Source organism: Capra hircus, chromosome 5, assembly GCF_001704415.2.
Source record: "Capra hircus breed San Clemente chromosome 5, ASM170441v1, whole genome shotgun sequence".
Classification (NCBI taxonomy): Eukaryota; Metazoa; Chordata; class Mammalia; order Artiodactyla; family Bovidae; genus Capra; species Capra hircus.
The window spans coordinates 56,016,750-56,037,813 of record NC_030812.1 but is presented as its reverse complement, the minus strand read 5'-3'; positions in this window follow the sequence as shown (position 1 = coordinate 56,037,813).

Sequence of the window (21,064 nt, the reverse complement as noted above, 5' to 3'; positions counted from 1 at the left end):
CGTAATGTCCTATATGGGAATAGAATCTAAAAAACAGTGGATATGTGTATATGTATAACAGATTCACTTTGCTGTACACCTGAAACTAAAATAATGTTGTGGATCAACTATACTCCAGTAACAATTTTAAAAAATCTTTTACGATTCTGACAGTTTTGAAGAGTATGCTGTGCTGTTGCTCAGTCATATCTGACACTGTGACCCCATGGACTGGATTGAACCCAGGTCTCCCGCATTGTAGGCAGATTCTTTACTATCTGGGCCACCAGGGAAGACCAAGAATACTGGGGTGGGTGGCCTATCCCTTCTCCAGGAGATCTTCCTGACTTAGGAATCGAACCAGGATCTCTGCATTGCAGGCGGATTCTTGACTAGCTGAGCTACCAGGGAAGCCCTTTGAAGAGTATGTGCTGTGTGTGTGCTTAGTCACTCAGTCATGTTCGACTCTTTGTTACCCCATGGATTGTAGCCTGCCAGGCTCCTCTGCCCATGGGGATTCTCCAGGCAACAATACTGGGGTTGGTTGCCATGCCTTTCTCCAGAGGATCTTCCCAACTCAGGGACTGAACCCAGGTCTCCTGCATTGCAGGTGAATTCTTTACTGTCTGAACCACCAGGGTAGAGTACAGGCCAGTTATGCAAAGTGTCCCCCAGTTTGGATTATGTGATCCATTCTCATGATCAGATCTAGGTTATGCATTTTAGCAGAAATGACATAGAAGTGCATCACTGTGTCCCTCTCAGTGCATCCCATCAGTAGGCACAGATGTAAGTTAATCTCAGGACTGGTGATGTTAAGTTTGAACCCTTGGTTAAAGTAGTCTGCCATGTTTCTCCACTATAAAGCTAATTTTTTTCCTATGTAATTAATCAGTAAATTTTATACACTAATATAAATTTTTTAAAATATCATAGCTTGGAGATTTCACAGCAAATATAAACACCTAGTACTTGTACAAAATAGTAAAAGTAAAACCAATGATCAAAAAGATCATGATCTTCATATTTCAGAAACACAGAAAGTTATCACCAAATACCTTCTGAGTTTTGGCACAGTTTTTACATTGCATTTTCCATTAAAAGAAATGTTTATATTGAAAAAAAAGTAATTTGTCAGGATATTTCAACATTATATATATGCCCCATTCCTCATCAAACTTTTACCACTCATTTTAGAATTATTCATAATTCTTTTAAAATCAGTTTTTACTATGATGGTTGCAAATGGTGATTTTTAGCTCCATCCTTTCATCTATGTTTACAAGTTGAAATTTTCATTCCCTTTATTTTTTATTTATTATAAGAATGGGTTAACGGATTCTTATTTTATTCAATTAGTTATAGACCATTTATGTCATAATATGTTTCATATTTTTATAACTCCTATACCCATAGCACTTAAAAAAAGCAATCTACTCCTTGGAGTTCAATATTTACTTGTGGTTCTTTTTGTCTTTAAACTGAAAACATATTTAGAACTTCTAAATATTGGGTTATTTTTCCTTCCCATTCAATGTCTTTTATTATTCATTTGGGGCTTTCCTGGTGGCTCAGCTAATAAAGAATCCACCTGCAATGCAGGAGACCTGGGTTCGATCCCTGTGTTGGAAAGATCCTCTGGAGAAGGGAACTGGCTACCCACTCCAGTATTCTGGCCAGGAGAATTCCATGGACTGTATAGTCCATGGGGTTGCAAACAGTTGGACCCAACTGAGTGATTTTCACTTTCACGTTTTCATTATTCATTTGAAGTATAATTTGGCTCATTCTTTTCCTGTTAGTATTTAATTGGTATCTTCCCCCACTCCTGCATCCTTATCGATATAATTTTATTTTTTGAATCCATAAAACATTAACATGATTCTAAAGTCCAACCTGAATTATTTTGAAGAAATCTCAGTTAAACCATAGCGAGACACAATTTCACATGCATCATGCTGCAAAAAATTGAAAAGCCAGCCAATACAAAGAGTGAAATTGTAAATCAAGGGGCGATACTACACTTCTGGTGCAAGGGTTAATTTGTAAAATCGTTTGGTGAGCAATTTGGAAAATATTTGATGAAGTTGAAATGCATTTGCACTCTCAGCTGCATATCATTAATATCATGTACACAAGAATATTAGTATGAGAATCTTAACTGCTCTGTTGTTTGAATCAGGATAAATTGGAGACAATTTATCTGTCCATTCACAGGAGAATGGATAAACTGTAGTATGTTCATACAATGGTCAGTCTATCTGTCTCTGTCTCAGTATCTCCCTATCTGTCTATCCATCTGATGCTTAACATAAATAAAGTTAAACTATGTGTATTAATGTGGGTAAAACTTAATAACATAATAAATGAAAAAAATAAGTTGCAGAAGATATGAATAGTGGTTTGATAACTTTTGTTTAAAGTATTAAAACTAGCAGAAAGTATCATATACTATTTATGGATATGTGTCTATATAGGAAAAGTACTAAAGATTTTATTAGGATAATAAACACCAAATTCATGATGGTAATTACCTTTGAGGTTTGAGGAAGACTATATTGGAAATGTCAGTTGAAATAATGGTACTCATTTCACACCAGTCAGAATGGCTGCTATCCAAAAGTCTACAAGCAATAAATGCTGGAGAGGGTATGGAGAAAAGGGAACCCTCTTACACTGTTGGTGGGAATGCAAACTAGTACAGCCACTATGGAGAAAAATGTGGAGATTCCTTAAAAAATTGGAAATAGAACTGCCATACGACCCAGCAATCCCACTGCTGGGCATACACACCGAGGAAACCAGAATTGAAAGAGACACGTGTACCCCAATGTTCATCGCAGCAATGTTTATAATAGGCAGGACATGGAAGCCACGTAGAAGTCCATCAGCAGATGAATGGATAAGAAAGCTGTGGTACATATACACAATGGAGTATTGCCGCGGCCAGCACAAACAAGAGTCGCACCTGCACAGGGAGAGAACGGAGCGTCCCCGCTAAGAAAAATAAGAGAGAGACAAAAGATGGGGTTGAGAGGATCAGACCAAAATGGCTGATACCTTGCTTTATTATGTTGCAGTATATATAGGGTAAAGTACGTGATTTCTGACCTTTACAAGATTGTTTTTAATCTCAGGATACAATCACCAGACCCGTACCATTGTATACAGATCACAATAAGCTAATCTGTCTTCTATGAAGTATACACAATAAGATAATCTATCTTATATGAGATGTTGCCAAAACCAAACATCTTGGAGCCTTAAGGGCTATAAAAATTCTTGAGGGTGGCGGGACAGGGAGCTTAGGCACATGTCCTAGGGCTCTGCATAACGCCAGGCAGCTCCCAAGACTTAACCCTTCACGGGCAGTCCCCCGCAGAGTATTACTCAGCCGTTAAAAAGAATACATTTGAATCAGTTCTAACGAGGTGGATGAAACTGGAGCCTATTATACAGAGTGAAGTAAGCCAGAAAGAAAAACACCAATACAGTATATACTAATGCATATATATGAAATTTAGAAAATGGTAACGATAACCCTGTATGCTAGACAGCAAAAGAGACACAGATGTATAGAAGTCTTTGGGACTCTGGGAGAGGGAGAGGGTGGAATGATTTGGGAGAATGGCATTGAAACATGTATAATATCATATATGAAATGAATTGCCAGTTCAGGTTCGAAGCATGATACAGGATGCTTGGGGCTGGTGCACTGGGATGACCCAGAGGGATGGTACAGGGAGGGAGGTTCAGGTTGGGGACCACGTGTACACCCGTGGTGGTTCATGTTGATGTATGGCAAAACCAATACAATATTGTAAAGTAAAAAAAAAAAAAAAAAGAAGAATACTATACTTCCCAAGTTTGGTGTTCGATACACAGGTGTATCTGTATGCAGGTCAGGAAGCAACAGTTAGAACTGGACATGGAACAACAGACTGGTTCCAAATCAGTAAAGGAGTACATCAAAGCTGTATATTGTCACCCTGCTTATTTAACTTATATACGGTGTACATCATGAGAAACGCTGGGCTGGATGAAGCACAAGCTGGAATCAAGATAGCTGGGAGAAATATCAATAACCTCAGATATGCAGATGATACGACCCTTATGGCAGAAAGCCAAGAAGAACTAAACAGTCTCTTGATGAAAGTGAAAGAGGAAGTGAAAGAGGAAGAAAAAGTTGGCTTAAAACTCAACATTCAGAAAACTAAGTTCATGGCATCTGGTCTCATCACTTCATGGCCAATAGATGGGGAAGCAATGGAAACAGTGACAGACTTTATTTTCTTGGGCTCCAAAATCACTACAGATGGTGATTGCAGCCAGGAAATTAAAAGACGCTTGTTCCTTGGAAGAAAATCTATGACCAACCTAGATGGAATATTAAAAAGCAGAGACATTACCTTGCCAACAAATGTCCTTCTAGTCAAAGCTATGGTTTTTCCAATAGTCGCATATGGATGTGAGAGTTGGACTATAAAGAAAGCTGAGTACCAAAGAATTGATATTTTTGAACTGTGGTGTTGGAGAAGACTCTTGAGAGTCCCTTGGACAGCAAGGAGATCAAACCAGTCCATCCTAAAGGAAATCAATCCTGAATGTTCACTGGAAGGACTGATGCCGAAGCTGAAGCTCCAATATTTTGGCCACTTGATGCAAAGAACTGATTCATTTGAAAAGACCCTTATGTTGGAAAAGATTGAAGGCGGGAGAAGGGGACAACAGAGGATGAGATGGTTAGATGGAATCACTGACTCAATGGACATGAGTTTGAGTAGGCTCCGGGACTGGTGATGGACAAGGAAGCCTGGCATGCTGCAGTCCATGGGGTTGCAAAGAGTCGGACATGACTGAACGACTGAACTGAACTGACTGAACTGAACACAGGTGCAGATGTTAATTAACATATGTACTATTTTGTAGTACTCAAATATTTAGTAATAAAAATTAAAATTAAAAAGAAGTAATAGTCTGTGTAATCTCAAACTATAGGAACATACCCTCTTTAAATACCTTTTCCTATGCCTTGTGTGTGGCTGGCTGGCCAACTAAGTCCCTTTAGTCGCTTCCGACTCTTTGCAACCCCTATGTACTATAGGCCACTAGGCTCCTTTGTCCGTGGGCTTCTCCAGGCAAGAATACTGGAGTGGGTTGCCATTCCCTTCTGCAGGGAATCTTCCCAATCCCGGGACTGAACCTGGATCTCCTACATCTCCTGCATCAGGCAGGTGGGTTCTTTACCTGCACCACCTGGGAAGCCTGCATGCCTTGTGTGTAGTACAGTTAAAAAAAATGTTGAATGTAAATGATAAACTTTTTTTTTCAATAGAGAGTAGTTATTTTAATCTACTTTTATATATTCTCATTTTAGTGGATATTGTTGGAAATTTTAGTGAGGCCAAAGACTGTTTTTAAAAATTTGTTCACGTAGATCATTAATAGACAGACTTTTCTATCTTGTCAACTGATTGAGAAGTAGGACATTTAGAGGGCACCAGCATTATAAAATAGCTTAGTCCCTGGGAAGGAAAACAGCAGTAAATATGCCAATAAAATGTTAATCTCTAGGACCTTGCCTAAGTTATTTAATAACCCGGTAGTTATTAAATAAATACTTGTTGAATGAAACAAATATAGGAAATATAAAATTATGTGAAAAGTAAAGCCTTTTTTTCTGATGCTTTTGGAGGGAGATTTTCTTGAGAAGTTAGCAATTCTAGTAGCAAGAGCCAGAATTTAAATTGTTGACCTGACACAAAAGAGTAAGATCCCTCTATGCATGGTTAGGAGTCTTCCCCTACGGACTACACTATTGAGTAATGCTGGAAGCCTCTGAACATTAATTTAGATCTGGTGGACAGGGTAAACAAAACAGTAATCTTCCTGTAAATGACTTCAGCAAAATCTCTAAATCATTAACTTCTTATCTTCATGGAAGTCTGTGTCTGAGACACATACAGTATTAAGTCAAAAATACAGGGTCGCACGTATAGTGTTAGGAAGAGGAAAAGTTGCCTTACCCTTCCCTTCTTTGGATCTTTTTTACTGGTCAAATAATTAAAATGACATGAGATATATTAACTGAAGAAAATGGAATTGAATTTTATATGTATGAGAATCCCACAGACATGAGAGTTTCAGAGACAGAAAGGTAAAATGAGACATGTATGCCATCCTGAGCTAAGGAATGGGATAGGGCCTTGGGGCTTCCAAAGACAAGAGAGTTATTAATAGTACACAAGAGCAGCCAATGTTAGTAATTAGAGGTTTGCTCTGCCATATATATAAGGTTACTTAGATAAAAGCTATATCTGGTAGGGACTTCCCTGGTGGTCCAGTGGTTAAGACTCTGAGCTTCTATTGCAGGGGGACTTGGGTTCCATCCCTGGTTGGGGAACGAAGGTCCTGTACGCCATGTGGTATGGGCAAAAGATTAAAAACAAGTTGTATCTGGTAATAATTTTTCTGGAAAAAGTTCCCCAATTTAAATTCTTCTAGGAAGTGAGTTCAGTTCAGTTGAGTTGCTCAGTCGTGTCTGACTCCTTGCGACCCCATGGACTGCAACACTCCAGGCTTCCCTGTCCATCACCAACTCCTGGAGCTTGCTCAAACTCATGTCCATTGAGTTGGTGATGCCATCCAACCATCTCATCCTCTGTCGTCCCCTTCTCCTGCCTTCAATTTTTCCCTGCATCAGGGTCTTTTCAAATGAGTCAGTTCTCGCATCAAGTGGCCAAAGTATTGGAGTTTCAGATTCAGCATCAGTCCTTCCAATGTATATTCAGGAGTGATTTCCTTTAGGATGGACTAGTCTGATCTCCTTGCTGTCCAAGGGACTCTCAGGAGTCTTCTCCAACACCTTCTCCAACACTTCTTCACAGTTCAAAAGCATTAATTCTTTGGTGGTCAGCTTTCTTTATAGTCCAAATCTCACATCCATTCATGACTACTGGAAAAATTATAGCTTTGATTAGATGGACCTTTGTTGGCAAAGAATTGTTTCTGTTTTTTAATATACCGTCTAGGTGGGTCATAGCTCTTCTTCCAAAGAGCAAGTGTCTTTTAATTTCATGACTGCAGTCACCATCTGCAGTGATTTTGGAGCCCCCCAAAATAAAGTCTGACACTGTTTCCACTGTTTCCCCATCTATTTCCCATGGAGTGATGGGATCGGATGCCATGATCTTAGTTTTCTGAATGTTGAGCTTTAAGCCAACTTTTTGACTCTCCTCTTTCACTTTCATCAAGAGGTTCTTTAGTTCCTCTTCACTTTCTGCCATAAGGGTGGTGTCATCTGCATATCTGAGCTTATTGATATTTCTCCCGGCAATCTTGATTCCAGCTTGTGCTTCTTCCAGTCCAGCATTCCTCATGATGTACTCTGCATATAAGTTAAATAAGCAAGGTGACAATATATAGCCTTGACATACTCCTTTTCCTATTTGGAACCAGTCTGTTGTTCCATGCCCAGTTCTAACTGTTGCTTCCTGACCTGCATACCGATTTCTCAAGAGGCAGGTCAGGTGATCTGGTATTTCCATCTCTTTCAGAATTTCCCACAGTTTATTGTGATCCACACAGTCAAAGGCTTTGGCATAGTCAATAAAGCAGAAATAGATGTTTTTCTGGAACTCTCTTGCTTTTTCCATGATCCAGAGGATGTTGGCAATTTGATCTCTGGTTCCTCTGCCTTTTCTAAAACCAGCTTGAACATCAGGGAGTTCACGGTTCACGTATTGCTGAAGCCTGGCTTGGAGAATTTTGAGCATTACTTTACTAGCATGTGAGATGAGTGCAATTGTGCAGTAGTTTGAGCAATCTTTGGCATTGCCTTTCTTTGGAATTGGAATGAAAACTGACCTTTTCCAGTCTTGTGGCCACTGCTGAGTTTTCCAAATTCGCTGGCATATTGAGTGCAGCACTTTCGCAGCATCATCTTTCAGGATTTGAAATACTCAACTGGAATTCCATCACCTCCACTAGCTTTGTTTGTAGTGATGCTTTCTAAGGCCCACTGGGCTTCACATTCCAGGATGTCCTGCTCTAGATTAGTGATCACACCATCATGATTATCTGGGTCGTGAAGATCTTCTTTGTACAGTTCTTCTGTGTATTCTTGCCACCTCTTCTTAATATCTTCTGCTTCTGTTAGGTCCATACCATTTCTTTCCTTTATCGAGCCCATCTTTGCATGAAATGTTCCCTTGGTATCTCTAATTTTCTTGAAGAGATCTCTAGTCTTTCCCATTCTGTTTTCCTTTATTTCTTTGCATTGATCGCTGAAGAAGGCTTTCTTATCTCTTCTTGCTATTCTTTGGAACTCTGCATTCAGATGCTTATATCTTTCCTTTTCTCCTTTGCTTTTCGCTTCTCTTCTTGTCACAGCTATTTGTAAGGCCTCCTGAGACAGCCATTTTGCTTTTTTGCATTTCTTTTCCATGGGGATGGTCTTGATCCGTGTCTCCTGTACAATGTCACGAACCTCATTCTATAGTTCATCAGGCACTCTATCTATCAGATCTAGGCCCTTAAATCTATTTGTCATTTCCACTGTATAATCATAAGGGATTTGATTTAGGTCATACCTGAATGGTCTAGTGGTTTTCCGTACTTTTTTCAATTTGAGTCTGAATTTGGTAATAAGGAGTTCATGATCTGAGCCACAGTGAGCTCCTGGTCTTGTTTTTGTTGACTGTATAGAGCTTCTCCATCTTTGGCTGCAAAGAATATAATCAATCTGATTTTGGTGTTGACCATCTGGTGATGTCCATGTGTAGAGTCTTCTCTTGTGTTGTTGGAAAATGGTGTTTGCTATGACCAGTGCATTTTCTTAGCAAAACTCTATTAGCCTTTGCCCTGCTTCATTCCGCATTCCAAGACCAAATTTGCCTGTTACTCCAAGTGTTTCTTGACTTCCTACTTTTGCATTCCAGTCCCCTATAATGAAAAGGACATCTTTTTTGCGTGTTAGTACCAGACTTTAGATGATAATAAAAAACCATAGTAATCAAACCAGCAGAGTCCTGGCACAAAAACAGACATATGAATCAATGGAACAAAATAGAGAGCCTAGAAATAAATCCACACACCCATGGTGAATTAATTTTCAACAAAGGAGGCAAGAATATACAATGGAGAAAAGACAGTCTCTTCAGCAATTGTTGGGAAAGTTGGACAGTCACATATAGATCAACGAAGATAGAACACTCCCGTACACCATACACACACATACAAAAACTCAAAATGGCTTACAGGCTTAAATATAAGACCATGAATGATACCATAAAACCCCTAGATGAGAATGTAGGCAAAATTTTTTTCTGACATAAATTGTAGCAACGTTTTCTTAGGTAACTCTCCCAGGGTGATAGGAATAAAAGCAAAAATAAACAAATGGGGCCTAATGAAACTTATAAGCTTTTGCACAGCAAAGGAAATCATAAACAAAATGAAAATACAACCTATGAACTGGGAGAACATATTTACACATGATGTGATTGACAAGGACTTAATTTCCAAAATAAACAAACAGCTCATTCAACTCAATATCAAAATAAACCAAACAACCCAAATGAAAATGGTCAGAAAACCTAGAGAAACATTACCCTGAATAAGACAAACAGATAGATGGCCAGTAGGCACATGAAAAGATGCTCAACATTGATAATTATTGGAGAAATACAAATCAAAACTACAATGAGGTATCACCTCACACTGGTCAGTATGGCCATCATCAGAAAGTCTACAGGCAACAAGTTGTGAAGAGGCTGTGGAGAAAAGGGAACCCATCTACACTGTTGGTGGGAATGTAAATTGATACAGCCACTATGGAGAATAGCATGGAGGTTCCTTAAAAAAATAAAAACAGAGTTGCCATATGATCTAGCAATCGTATTCCTGGGCATATATTAGGAGAAAGCTCTAATTCAGAAAGATACATGTGTCTCAGACTTCCCAGTGGTTAAGAATTTGCTTGCCAATGAAGGGAACATGTGTTTCATCCTGGTCTAGGAAGATTCCATATGCCATGGGGTATCTAAACCCATGAGCCTCAACTACTGAGCTTATGTTCTAGAGCCCCCACAGCATAACTGCTGGAAGCCTTCATGCCTAGTAGAGCCTGTGCTCAGCAGCCAGAGAAACCACTACAACCAGAAGCCCAAGCACCTCAGAGTAGCCCCTGCTCACTGTAACTAGAGAAAACCAGAGTGGCAATAAAGGCCCAGTGCAGCCATACATAAATAAATATTTTTAAAAATCTCATTTGGCTTAAAGACAGAAACAAAATGAAAAAAAATAACCTAAGAACGTATTAAAAAAAGATACGTGCACCTCAATGTTTATAGTAGCACTATTTACAATACCCAAGACATAGAAGCAACCTAAATGTCCATTGACAGAGGAATAGATAAAGAAAAAGTGGCACATATATATATATATATACACACACACCATAGAATACTACTCAGCCATAAAAAGACTGAAATAAAGCCATTTAGAGCAACATGGATAGACCTGGAGATTATCATACAAGTGAAATGAATCAGAGAAAGACAAATACCATTATGATGCCACTTATATATGGAATCTAAAAATGATGCAAATGAACTTAATTACAAAACAGAAACAGATTTTTGACATAGAAAACAAACCTATGCTTGCTAAAGGGGAAAGGAGGGTCAGCTCAGTCGTGTCCGACTCTTTGCCACCTCATGAATTGCAGCACACCAGGCCTCCCTGTCCATCACCAACTCCCAGAGTTCACTCAGACTCATGTCCATCGAGTCAGTGATGCCATCCAGCCATCTCATCCTCTGTCGTCCCCTTCTCCTCCTGCCCCCAATCCCTCCCAGCATCAGAGTCTTTTCCAATGAGTCAACTCTTCGCATGAGGTGGCCAAAATGTTGGAGTTTCAGCTTTAGCATCAGTCCTTCCAAAGAACACTCAGGACTGATCTCCTTAAGAATGGACTGGTTGGATCTCCTTGCAGTCCAAGAGACTCACAAGAGTCTTCTCCAACACCACAGTTCAAAAGCATCAATTCTTCAGCACTCAGCTTTTTTCACAGTCCAACTCTCACATCCATACATGACCACTGGAGAAACCATAGCCTTGACTAGATGGAACTTTGTGGACAAAGTAATGTCTCTGCTTTTGAATATACTATCTAGGTAGGTCATAACTTTCCTTCCAAGGAGTAGGCATCTTTTAATTTCATGGCTGCAATCACCATCTGCAGTGATTTTGGAGCCCCCAAAAATAAAGACTTACACTGTTTCCACTGTTTCCCCATCTACTTCCCATGAAGTGATGGGACCAGATGCCATGATCTTCGTTTTCTGAATGTTCAGCTTTAAGTCAACCTCTTCACTCTCCTCTTTCACTTTCATCAAGAGGCTTTTTAGCTCCTCTTCACTTTCTGCCATAAGGGTGGTGTCATCTGCATATCTGAGGGTTATTGATATTTCTCCCAGCAATCTTGATTCCAGCTTGTGCTTCTTCCAGCCCAGCGTTTCTCATGATGTACTCTGCATAGAAGTTAAACAAGCAGGGTGACAATATACAGCCTTGACATACTCCTTTTCCTATTTGGAACCAGTCTGTTGTTCTATGTCCAGTTCTAACTGTTGTTTCCTGACTTGCATATAGGTTTCTCAAGAAGCAGGTCAGGTGGTCTGGTACTCCCATCTCTTTCAGAATTTTCCACAGTTTGTTGTGATCCACACAGTCAAAGGCTTTGGGAAAGGAGGGTAGGGAGATATAAATTAGGAGTTTGGGATTAGCATATACAAACTACCGTAAATAGGATAGATGAACAATAAGATCCTACTGTATAGTACAGAGAAAGTGAAAGTGTAAGTCCCTCAGTTGTGTTCGACTCTTTGCGACCCCATGGGTAGCCTGTCCCTTCTCCAACAACCTTTCAACACCAGCTCTGTTCTCTACATAGACCCAACTTTGTAAACCTATTTATTGAGTTAGAAACTGAATTTCTATTTCAATGTAGTTTAGTTTTAGGAGAGAGAGTGATGAGTTTTGTTACAGCAGACAAGTTCCATTCTGCTGGTTTGAGTGAAAGGTTGTTGCTGAAACACAAAAGACGCCGGGATTCTTGGCCTCCGGAGGAGAAGAATTCAATCCGTGGCCAGAGACAAGGCCTGATTGCTCAGAGCTTTTGTGTAATAAAGTTTTATTAAAGTATAAAAGAGAGAGAGAAATCTTCTGACATAGACATCAGAGGGGGACAGAAAGAGTACCCCACCAGCTAGTCTTTAGCTGGATGTTATGTATCTTCTAGCAGTCTGCTAATAAAGAAAGGAAATGTCTCAAAACTCAGAGAATGGCACCAGGCCCCTCACCCACAAGATGCATTTTGAGATAATGTTGGCACCAGGTGAGTCATCCCAGGCCATAAAATGATTGACATGAATCTTAAAGAAAGGCAGATTTCCATACAAATATATAGTTTCATTAACATTGATTAGGAGAACAATGTATCAGTATAACGTATCGGTTCTGAGCCTTTAGGCAGAACCAACTTGAAGACAGAGTCGAGGGTAAATACACAGTACGTTAACATAGCTTAAGAGAAATATTTCCATAAGAAAAATGCATTGCTTAGCTCAAGGTTTGAGAAAAGTTAAGTTCAGGTGGAACCAGCTGTCATTAGGTGGCACAGAATTTTCAGAGAAACCTCTTTTTATATTTGTATAGAGAAGGGGAAAAAATATAACAGTAGTTTGTTTACTCCTGCCACTTAAAAGAGAGATAAAAAAACGTCTGACACCTGCAGCCTATTTCCTCCATTTGGAGAACTCTGGACTTCCTGCCTGTTACCCTCTCATGAGGATACACTGTACAGTGTGCAATACATATGGGTATGTATTGTAGCCACTTCTCACTAACCATAGTACCTGAAAGGAGAATATATGTGCAACATAGCGTAGCAGTGAAGAAACCAAATGCCAATGCAGGAGACACAGGGGACACGGGCTCTATCCCTGGGTCGGGAAGATCTCCTAGAGGAGGAAATGGGAACCCATTGCAGGATTCTTGCCTGGAAAATCCAATGGACAGAGGAGCCTGGCAGGCTACAATCCATGGGATTGCAAAAGAGTCAGACACGACTGAACACATATGCTTCAAGTACAACAAAGTTTCCCTAAAGTTTAATAGTCTTACTTTAAAAAGTTGTTTCTAGGTGGCTTGTATCATGCTCATATTCCAAGTTATAAAGATTTAAAAGGCACAAGGAAAGCTGGGACACAGGAAGTACAGGATGTAATGACTTTGAAAGTATGAGTTGCAGAAAGCAAGCTGGATGCACCCTCATCCATCATTATTCAGTGTCTGGGTGTATGTTTATAATAGCGCCTTTGTTTCTCTGAAGCAATGGGTCTCAAGGGCGCTGCAGGGGATGTCAAGAGAGATTGTTCCCTGAATATAATAGTTGCTTAATAAATATTCATTGAATGAGAAAGCAGAGACAGGCACTTCAGAGCTTTGCTGATATGAAAAATTGTTCATTGAGATAGCTGCAAGTTTTTGGTGTGGGTGGAAGTGGTAATAAGATGGTGGTTTTATGTGGAACATGTAGGACATGGAGGCAGTTGAATGGAAAATAGTGCCATAAAAAATTTCTGATGTGATTATGTAAAAAAGTTACTCAGAGCTGAGGACTCTTGAGTCTATGCCCAAGGATATCTGATGTCCCCTAACCTTTTCTTTCACTTTTATTTTTTCAAGTTGGTGTCCATTTAACAATACTGAGTTCCTTTAGGCCAGGTACTGGGGCCACAGAGGCCAGGAGGCAGGATTCCTGCTTTTGGAGAGCATATTGTGGAGACGATAGCAGGCACCTTGTGTGGTGCCTATCACATTGTGTGGTTGTGACAGTGACTGGGACTAGGACTGTCAGGCTCAGAGAAAGAAGCCATTACTTTGGAGGGGTGGGAAGAAAGAAGAGAAGTTGGGGGAAATTTTCTCAGAGAATGTCACAGATAGATGAGCTAGATCTTGACTGTGAAGCAGAAATTTGCTGCCAAAGAAACTATGCATATGTGTGTGTTAAGTTTTAAAGAGAAAGGCCTTACAAGCCACAACTGATTAAGCATGAAGTGAGTGGTGAGTGAAATGTGAAGTCATCAAAGATCATCTTCAAGGATTTGGAATCAGTTAAAAGTTATGCTGAGTCATTCTCCCTGTGGCTGGAGGTTCTTCAGGCCGGTCTTTTCCCTAGAGGGTCAGGGAAAGTGAGAACAGAGTCTCCCGATGAAAAGAGGAGTAGGGAAGAGAAATTTTTACTCTCATTTAAAGAACAGAACATGAAGACTAATAGACAACAGACAGAAGGGAAGAAGCCTAAGTGCATGTCATGCTCTTTCAAGACAGCCTGTACTTGCTGAGCTCCCTTGTCCCATGTGCCAATCCCTGTTCCCTTCCTTTGAAAGGCCCTGCCAAACCCCCTCCCATCCTCTTACGAGTTCTTGCAGAGCTAGTTTCTGGCTTCACCCCTGTGGTGCTTTGCACCGTACATCTTCTTGTGTGCATTTGTTGTGCTGCCCTTGAGAGCTAGCACATTTTGCATTTCTCACGGTCTCTCTAGGAGCTTCCACAGGCTCTAGAAGATTACACTGGCCTCTGAATGGGTCTTCCACGTCTAGCTTCCACTGCTCCAACCTTCTTTGCAGAATATTTTTTGGCGACAGCCTCAGTTCTCTTGCTTATAAACTTCATGCATACTTCATCTATGAAAGAGTAAAAAAGGGCCAATAAAAATCGAATGGTAGAAGGATGATGCTTAATGAATGGGAGATGTTCGTGACATATGGTTAAGTTACATGTAGATTATGTTTCATATGTTCCATATTTTGTTAAAAACACAGGCCAGGGACTTCTATGGTGGTCCAGTGCCTAAGAATCTACCTGCCAATGCAGGGGACATGGGTTTGATCCCTCTTCCGGGAAGATTCCTACGTGCCATGGGGTAACTCAGTCTGAACGCCAGCCACAACATCTGAAGCTCATGTGCTTCAGATGAAGGACCCACACACTGCAAAAAGAGAAGCCACCACAAATGAGAAGCCCACACACCACAGCTAAGAGTAGTCCCCACTCGCCACGGCTAGAGAAAGCCCACATGCAGCAACAAAGACCCAGTGCAGCCAAAAAAAAAAAAAAATAGGTCAAATGACTGAAAGCGTATAGATCAAGATGAAAGGCAGCACTGTGGCTTTTTGTGAATAGGCTGCAGCTGGTGCTTTTTCCCTTCTCTAACTCTGCTGACTAAAGATACTGAAACCTTTATTCAGCTTCCCTGGCATTGTTCCTGCTCCTCAGTATAACATTTTTTTCCAAAGAGACTGGCCTCCTCACTCTCCCTGTTAATACCCAGCTGGTATTTTTTATTACCATCTGTGCTCATGCTATCCCTCTTGGATCATCTTCCCTTCTTTTTCTTTCTTAAGCCTCTCAGAAGCCTTTTCTGACCCAAACTCCTTCATTCCTAGATTGTTCCCTGTTGTACCCATAGTCTATATCATACACTTTGGAACTGTACAAGGAATGAAACTTGTTTAAAGATGAATGAAAATGCAAAAAGCCACTAAAGTTTATCAGTATAGGATATATACACAAAAGAGTTGCTTTTGTTGATTAACCAGATGTGGTGGTTCTCTGTCCTCTAGCTCTGGTAGTGTCTGTGTTTTTGCTCCACTTAAACCGCAAAGCAGAACTCAGAATCTCTCCAAATTTTCCCCGGAGTCTACCTACAAAAGAGTAGCGGTGAGAAATGTAGCTTTCACTGAGGATTTTTGTGGGAGAGAAGCCAGAAGGTAGTTATATGCCTCAAAATAAGCAATTTAAAATGCATAATTGACTTTGATTTGATTTCCTCAAACCTATTCTCTGCTACCTTCATTACAGGGGCTTCTTTCCCTGAAGCTCTTTTAGCTGCACCCAGCCTCTTGACTTTATCCCATTGCTCTGAGTTTTCCCCTGAAAATATCAACTTCTCCACCATGCAGACTGATTTGGCTTGGTCCCACTTCCTGTCCCATGTGGCAAATCCATGTCCCTCTTACTCTTCAGCAAACAAAGTGTTCTTCAGTAATGCAGACCTGTTCTCTTTATGGGACTCATATACCCACTTTATTTCTACTTCTTGCCCACTTTATTCCTATTACCCCAGCACAATTATTAATAGCCCTTTCACATTCTCAAAAATGAATTGGTTTGGACAATTATATGTTCTAAGTTGTAGATAAGTTTTCATCCTTAAGTAGCTAGTTCTTTAGCATCTACTTGGTTTCTCAAATGAGACTGATGGCTCTTTTAGGCAAGGGACCCAATCTTCCACATGTCTGTGTCATTGTACTTGGCAGCAGTTCAATAGGTATCTGTTAAATTGGATAACACGAGTCAAAGCGTTTGAGTAGACCTCTGCAGGTGTGAGCTGGGGCAGAGGGTACCTTCCCTAAAGAGAACATTCATGCTGGGGAACCCTGGTGAGAGATCAGGTTTAATGGAAAATGTAGGGCCTCTAAGAGACAGGAACCACATGAAGATTAATGAGACTGTGTATGTGTGTATGTATGTGTGCATGAATGTAGACAGATTTCACTACAGCGGCATGTAGTAGGTCTTCAATGAATGTTCATTTCATTCTGTCATTTATATCTCACTAGCTTTTTCTCCCCCAGCTTTATTGAGGTATGTGTACATGCTAAGTAACTTCAATAATGTCTGACTCTGAGATGCTGTGGACTCCAGCCTTTCAGGTTCCTCTGTTCATGGTATTCTTCAAGCAAGAATACTGGAGTGGGTTGCCATGACCTCCTCCAGGGGATCTTCCCAACACAGGGATTGAACCCATATCTCTTAGTCTCCTGCCTTGGCAGGTGGGCTCTTTACCACTAGCGCTACCTGAGAAGCCCATAGTATATACATGCAACAGAATATTACTCAGTCATAAAAGAATGAAATATTGCCACTTGCAGCAATATGGACTCAGAGAATATAATGCTTAGTGAAATAAGTCAGAGAAAGATAAATACTATATGATAATACTTATATGTAGAATCTTAAAAATAATACAAATGATTGCTTATACAGAATAGAAACAGACTCTCAGACAGAAAAAACAAACTTATGATTACCAAAGCAGAAAGAGCGAGCGGAAGGACAAATCAGGAATACGGGATTAACAGATACTGAGTACTATTTGTAAAATAGATAGGAGCAAAGATTTGTTTGTTTTTATTACTTATTATCCAAAATCTTGTAATCACCTATGAAAGTGAAAGTTGTTGCTCAGTCGTGTCTGATTCTTTGCAACCCCATGGACTATAGAGTCCATGGAATTCTCCAGGCCAGAATACAGGAGTGGGTAGCCTTTCCCTTCTCCAGGAGACCTTCCCAACCCAGGGATTGAACCCAGGTCTCCCACATTGCAGGCAGATTCTTTACCAGATGAGCCACCAGGGAAACCCTAGAGTTCAATTATAAATGAAACCATTCAGACAGCTTCCTCTCCCTCTTAGTCTCCCAAAGGAAGAGAAGATAACAGAATATAATCTGTAAAAGACTGAATCACTTTTCTGGGCACCTGAAACTAACATAAATCACCTATACTTCAATTAAAAAAGGAAAGTAAGCTATTAGAGTTAATAAATAAGTTCAACAAGATTACAGAATGCAAGATCAATATACAAAAATCAATTGTATTTCTTCACACTAGAAATGAACAATACAAAATTGATTTAAGAAAATAACTCAATTGACAATAGTATCAAACAGAATAAAATACTTAGGAATAAGTCTAATCAAACAAGTGTAAAACTTACACACTAAAAACTACAAAACATTGTAGAAAGAAATTAAAGACGATCTAAATAAATGTAAAGACATTACATGTTTATGAATGGGAAGACTTAAAATTCTCAAGATAGTTCAGTTCAGTCTCTCAGTCGTGTCCAGCTCTTTGCGATCCCATGGACTGCAGCACGCCAGGCCTCCCTGTCCATCATCAACTCCCGGAGTTTACCAAACTCATGTCCATTGAGTTGGTGATGCCATCCAACCATCTTATCCTCTATCATCCCCTTCTCCTCTCGCCTTCAATCTTTCCCAGCATCAGCATCTTTTCAAACGAGTCAGCTCTTCGCATCAGGTGGCCAAAGTATTGGAATTTCAGCTTCAATATCAGTCCTTCCAATGATCATTCAGGATTGATTTCCTTTAGGATGGACTGGTTGGATCTCCTAGTAATAACCCCCAAATTCACCTATAATTTCAATTCATTCCCCCTTAAATTCCAAGCTGTTTTCTTTGCACAAACCGACAAACTTATCCAAACATTCATATGGAAAGTCAAAGGACTCTGAATATCAAATACAATTTTGAAAAGGAAGAACAAAGCTGGAGGATTCTTACTTCCTGATCTCAAAACTTGATGCAAAGCTGCAGTGTGGTATCAGCATAATGATAGATAAATAGATCAAGGAAATAGAATTAGAGTTATAGTTAATTGATTTTCAAAAAGGATGTCAAGACAATTTAATAGGAAATGAACAGCCTTTTCAAGAAATGGTGTGGGAAGAATTGGATATCCACATGCAAGAGAATGAAACTGAATCCCAATTTATACTGTATGCAAAAGGTAACTCAAAATGGATCAAAGTTTAGGTCCCATTCTCAGTTTATTTTTCTGTATAGTGTCAGGAAGTGTTATAATTTCATTCTTTTACACATAGATGTCCAGTTTTCCCAGCAACACTTACTGAAGAGGCTACCTTCTCTCCATTGTATATTCTTGACTTATTTGCCAAACACAAGGTGCCCACAAGTGTATGGGCTTAGCTCTGGGTTTTCTATCTTGTTCCTTTGATCTATATTTCTTCTTTTGTACCAGTACCATACTGTCTTGATGATTGTAGCTTTGTAATATAGTCTGAAGTCAAGGAGGCTGATTCCTCCAGCTGTTTTTCTTTTTCAAGATTGCTTTGGCTATTCTGGGTCTTTTGTGTTTCTAAAAAAACTGTAAAAATTTTTGTTCTAGTTCTGTGAAAAATGCTATTGGTAATTTGATAGGGATTGCATTGAATCTGTAGATTACTTAGGGTAGTATAGTCATTTTCACAATATTTATTCTTCCAGTCCAAGAATATAGCCTACTTCTCCATCTGTTTGTGCCATCTTTGATTTCTTTCATCAGTGTCTTATAGTTTTCTGTACACAGGTCTTTTATATTCTTAAGTAGGCTTATTCCTAGGTACTTACTCTTTTTCTTGCAATGGTGAATAGGCTTGATTCCTTCATTTCTCTTTCTGATTTTTGGTTGTTAGCGTATGGGAATGCTAGGGGTTTCTGTGTAGTAATTTTTTACCCTGCAATTTTAGTAAATTCATTGATTAATACTAGTAATCTTCTGGTGGCTAAATCCTAAATCTTTAGTATTTTCCATGTATAGTATAGGCATCCCAGGTGGCTTGGGGTAAAGACTCCACCTGCCAATGCAGGAGTGGCAGGAGACACAGGTTCAATCCCTGGGTCAGGAAGATCCCCTAGAGAATGGAATGGCAACCCACTCTAGTATTCTTGCCTGGAACAGCCCATGGACAGAGAAGCCTGCTGGGCTACAGACCAGGGGATTGCATAGAGTCAGACATGACTGAGTGACTGAGCACGCACACACACAGGTATGTATCATGTTATCTGCAAACAGTGACAGTTTTACTTCTTTTCCAGTCCAGATTATTTTATTACTTTTTCTTTTCTGATTGTTGTGACTAGGACTTCCAAAACTATGTTTTGATGAGTGACAAGAGTGGGCACCCTTGTCTTGTTAGAGGAAATGCTTTCAGTTTTTCATTGATGAGAAGAATGTTTGGTGTCAGCTTGTTGTGTATGGTCTTTATTTTGTTGAGTTAAGTTCTTTCTATGCCCACTTTCTGGAGAGGTTTTTTAAAATCATGAATGAGTGTTGAATTTTGTCAAAAAATTTTTTTCATCTATCGAGATTATATGCTTTTTATTTTTCAATGTGTTAATATGGTGTGTCACATTGATTGATTTGCATATATTGAAGAATTTTTGCTTGGGATAAACCCCACTTGATCATGGTGTATGATTCTTTTGGTGTGTTGTTGAATTCTGTTGTAGTGTTTTGTTGAGGATGTTTACATCTATGTTCATCAGTGATATTGGCCTGAAATGGTCTTTTTTTGGTAATATATTTGTCTGATTTTGGTGTCAGGGTAATAGTGACCTTGTAGAATGAGTTTGGAAGTGTTCCTCCCTCTGCAATTTTTTGGAAGAGTTTGAGAAGAATAGGTATTAATTCCTCTCTAAACATTTGATAGAATTCACCCATGAAACCATCTGGCTCTGGGCTTTTGTTTGTTGGAAGATTTTTGATCAGTTTTGATTTCAGTGTTTGTGATTGGTCTGTTCATATTTTTGACTTCTTCCTGGTTCAGTCTTGGTGGTGGTGGTGGTTTAGTAGCTAAGTCATGTTCAACTCTTGTGACCACATGGACTATAGCCTGCCAGGATCCTCTGTCCATGGGGTTTGCCAGGCAAGAATACTGGAGTGTGTTGCCATTTACTTCTCCAGGGGATCTTCCTGATTCAGGTTTAGAACCTGGGTCTCCCACATTGCAGACAGTCTTCAGTATTGGACTGGTGAAATTTTCTAAGAATTTGTCCATTTCTTCCTGGTTGTCTATTTTATTGACATACAATTTCTTGTAGTAGTCTCTTATGATCTTTTGTATTTCTGTGGTGTCTGTTGTAACTTCTCCTTTTTAATGTCTGTTTATTGATTTGAGTCTTCTCCCATCCCCTTTTTTTGGATGAGTCTGGTTAATGGTTTATCAATTTTATCTTTTCAAAGAACCAGATTTTAGTTTTATTGATCTTTGCTATTGTTTTCTTCATTTCTTTTTCATATATTTCTGCTCTGATCTTTATGATTTATTATTTACTAATTTTGTGATTTTTATTCTTATTTTTCTAGTTGTTTTTGGTGTAAAGTAGGTTGTTTATTTGATGTTTTTCTTGTTTCTTGATGTAGTATTTA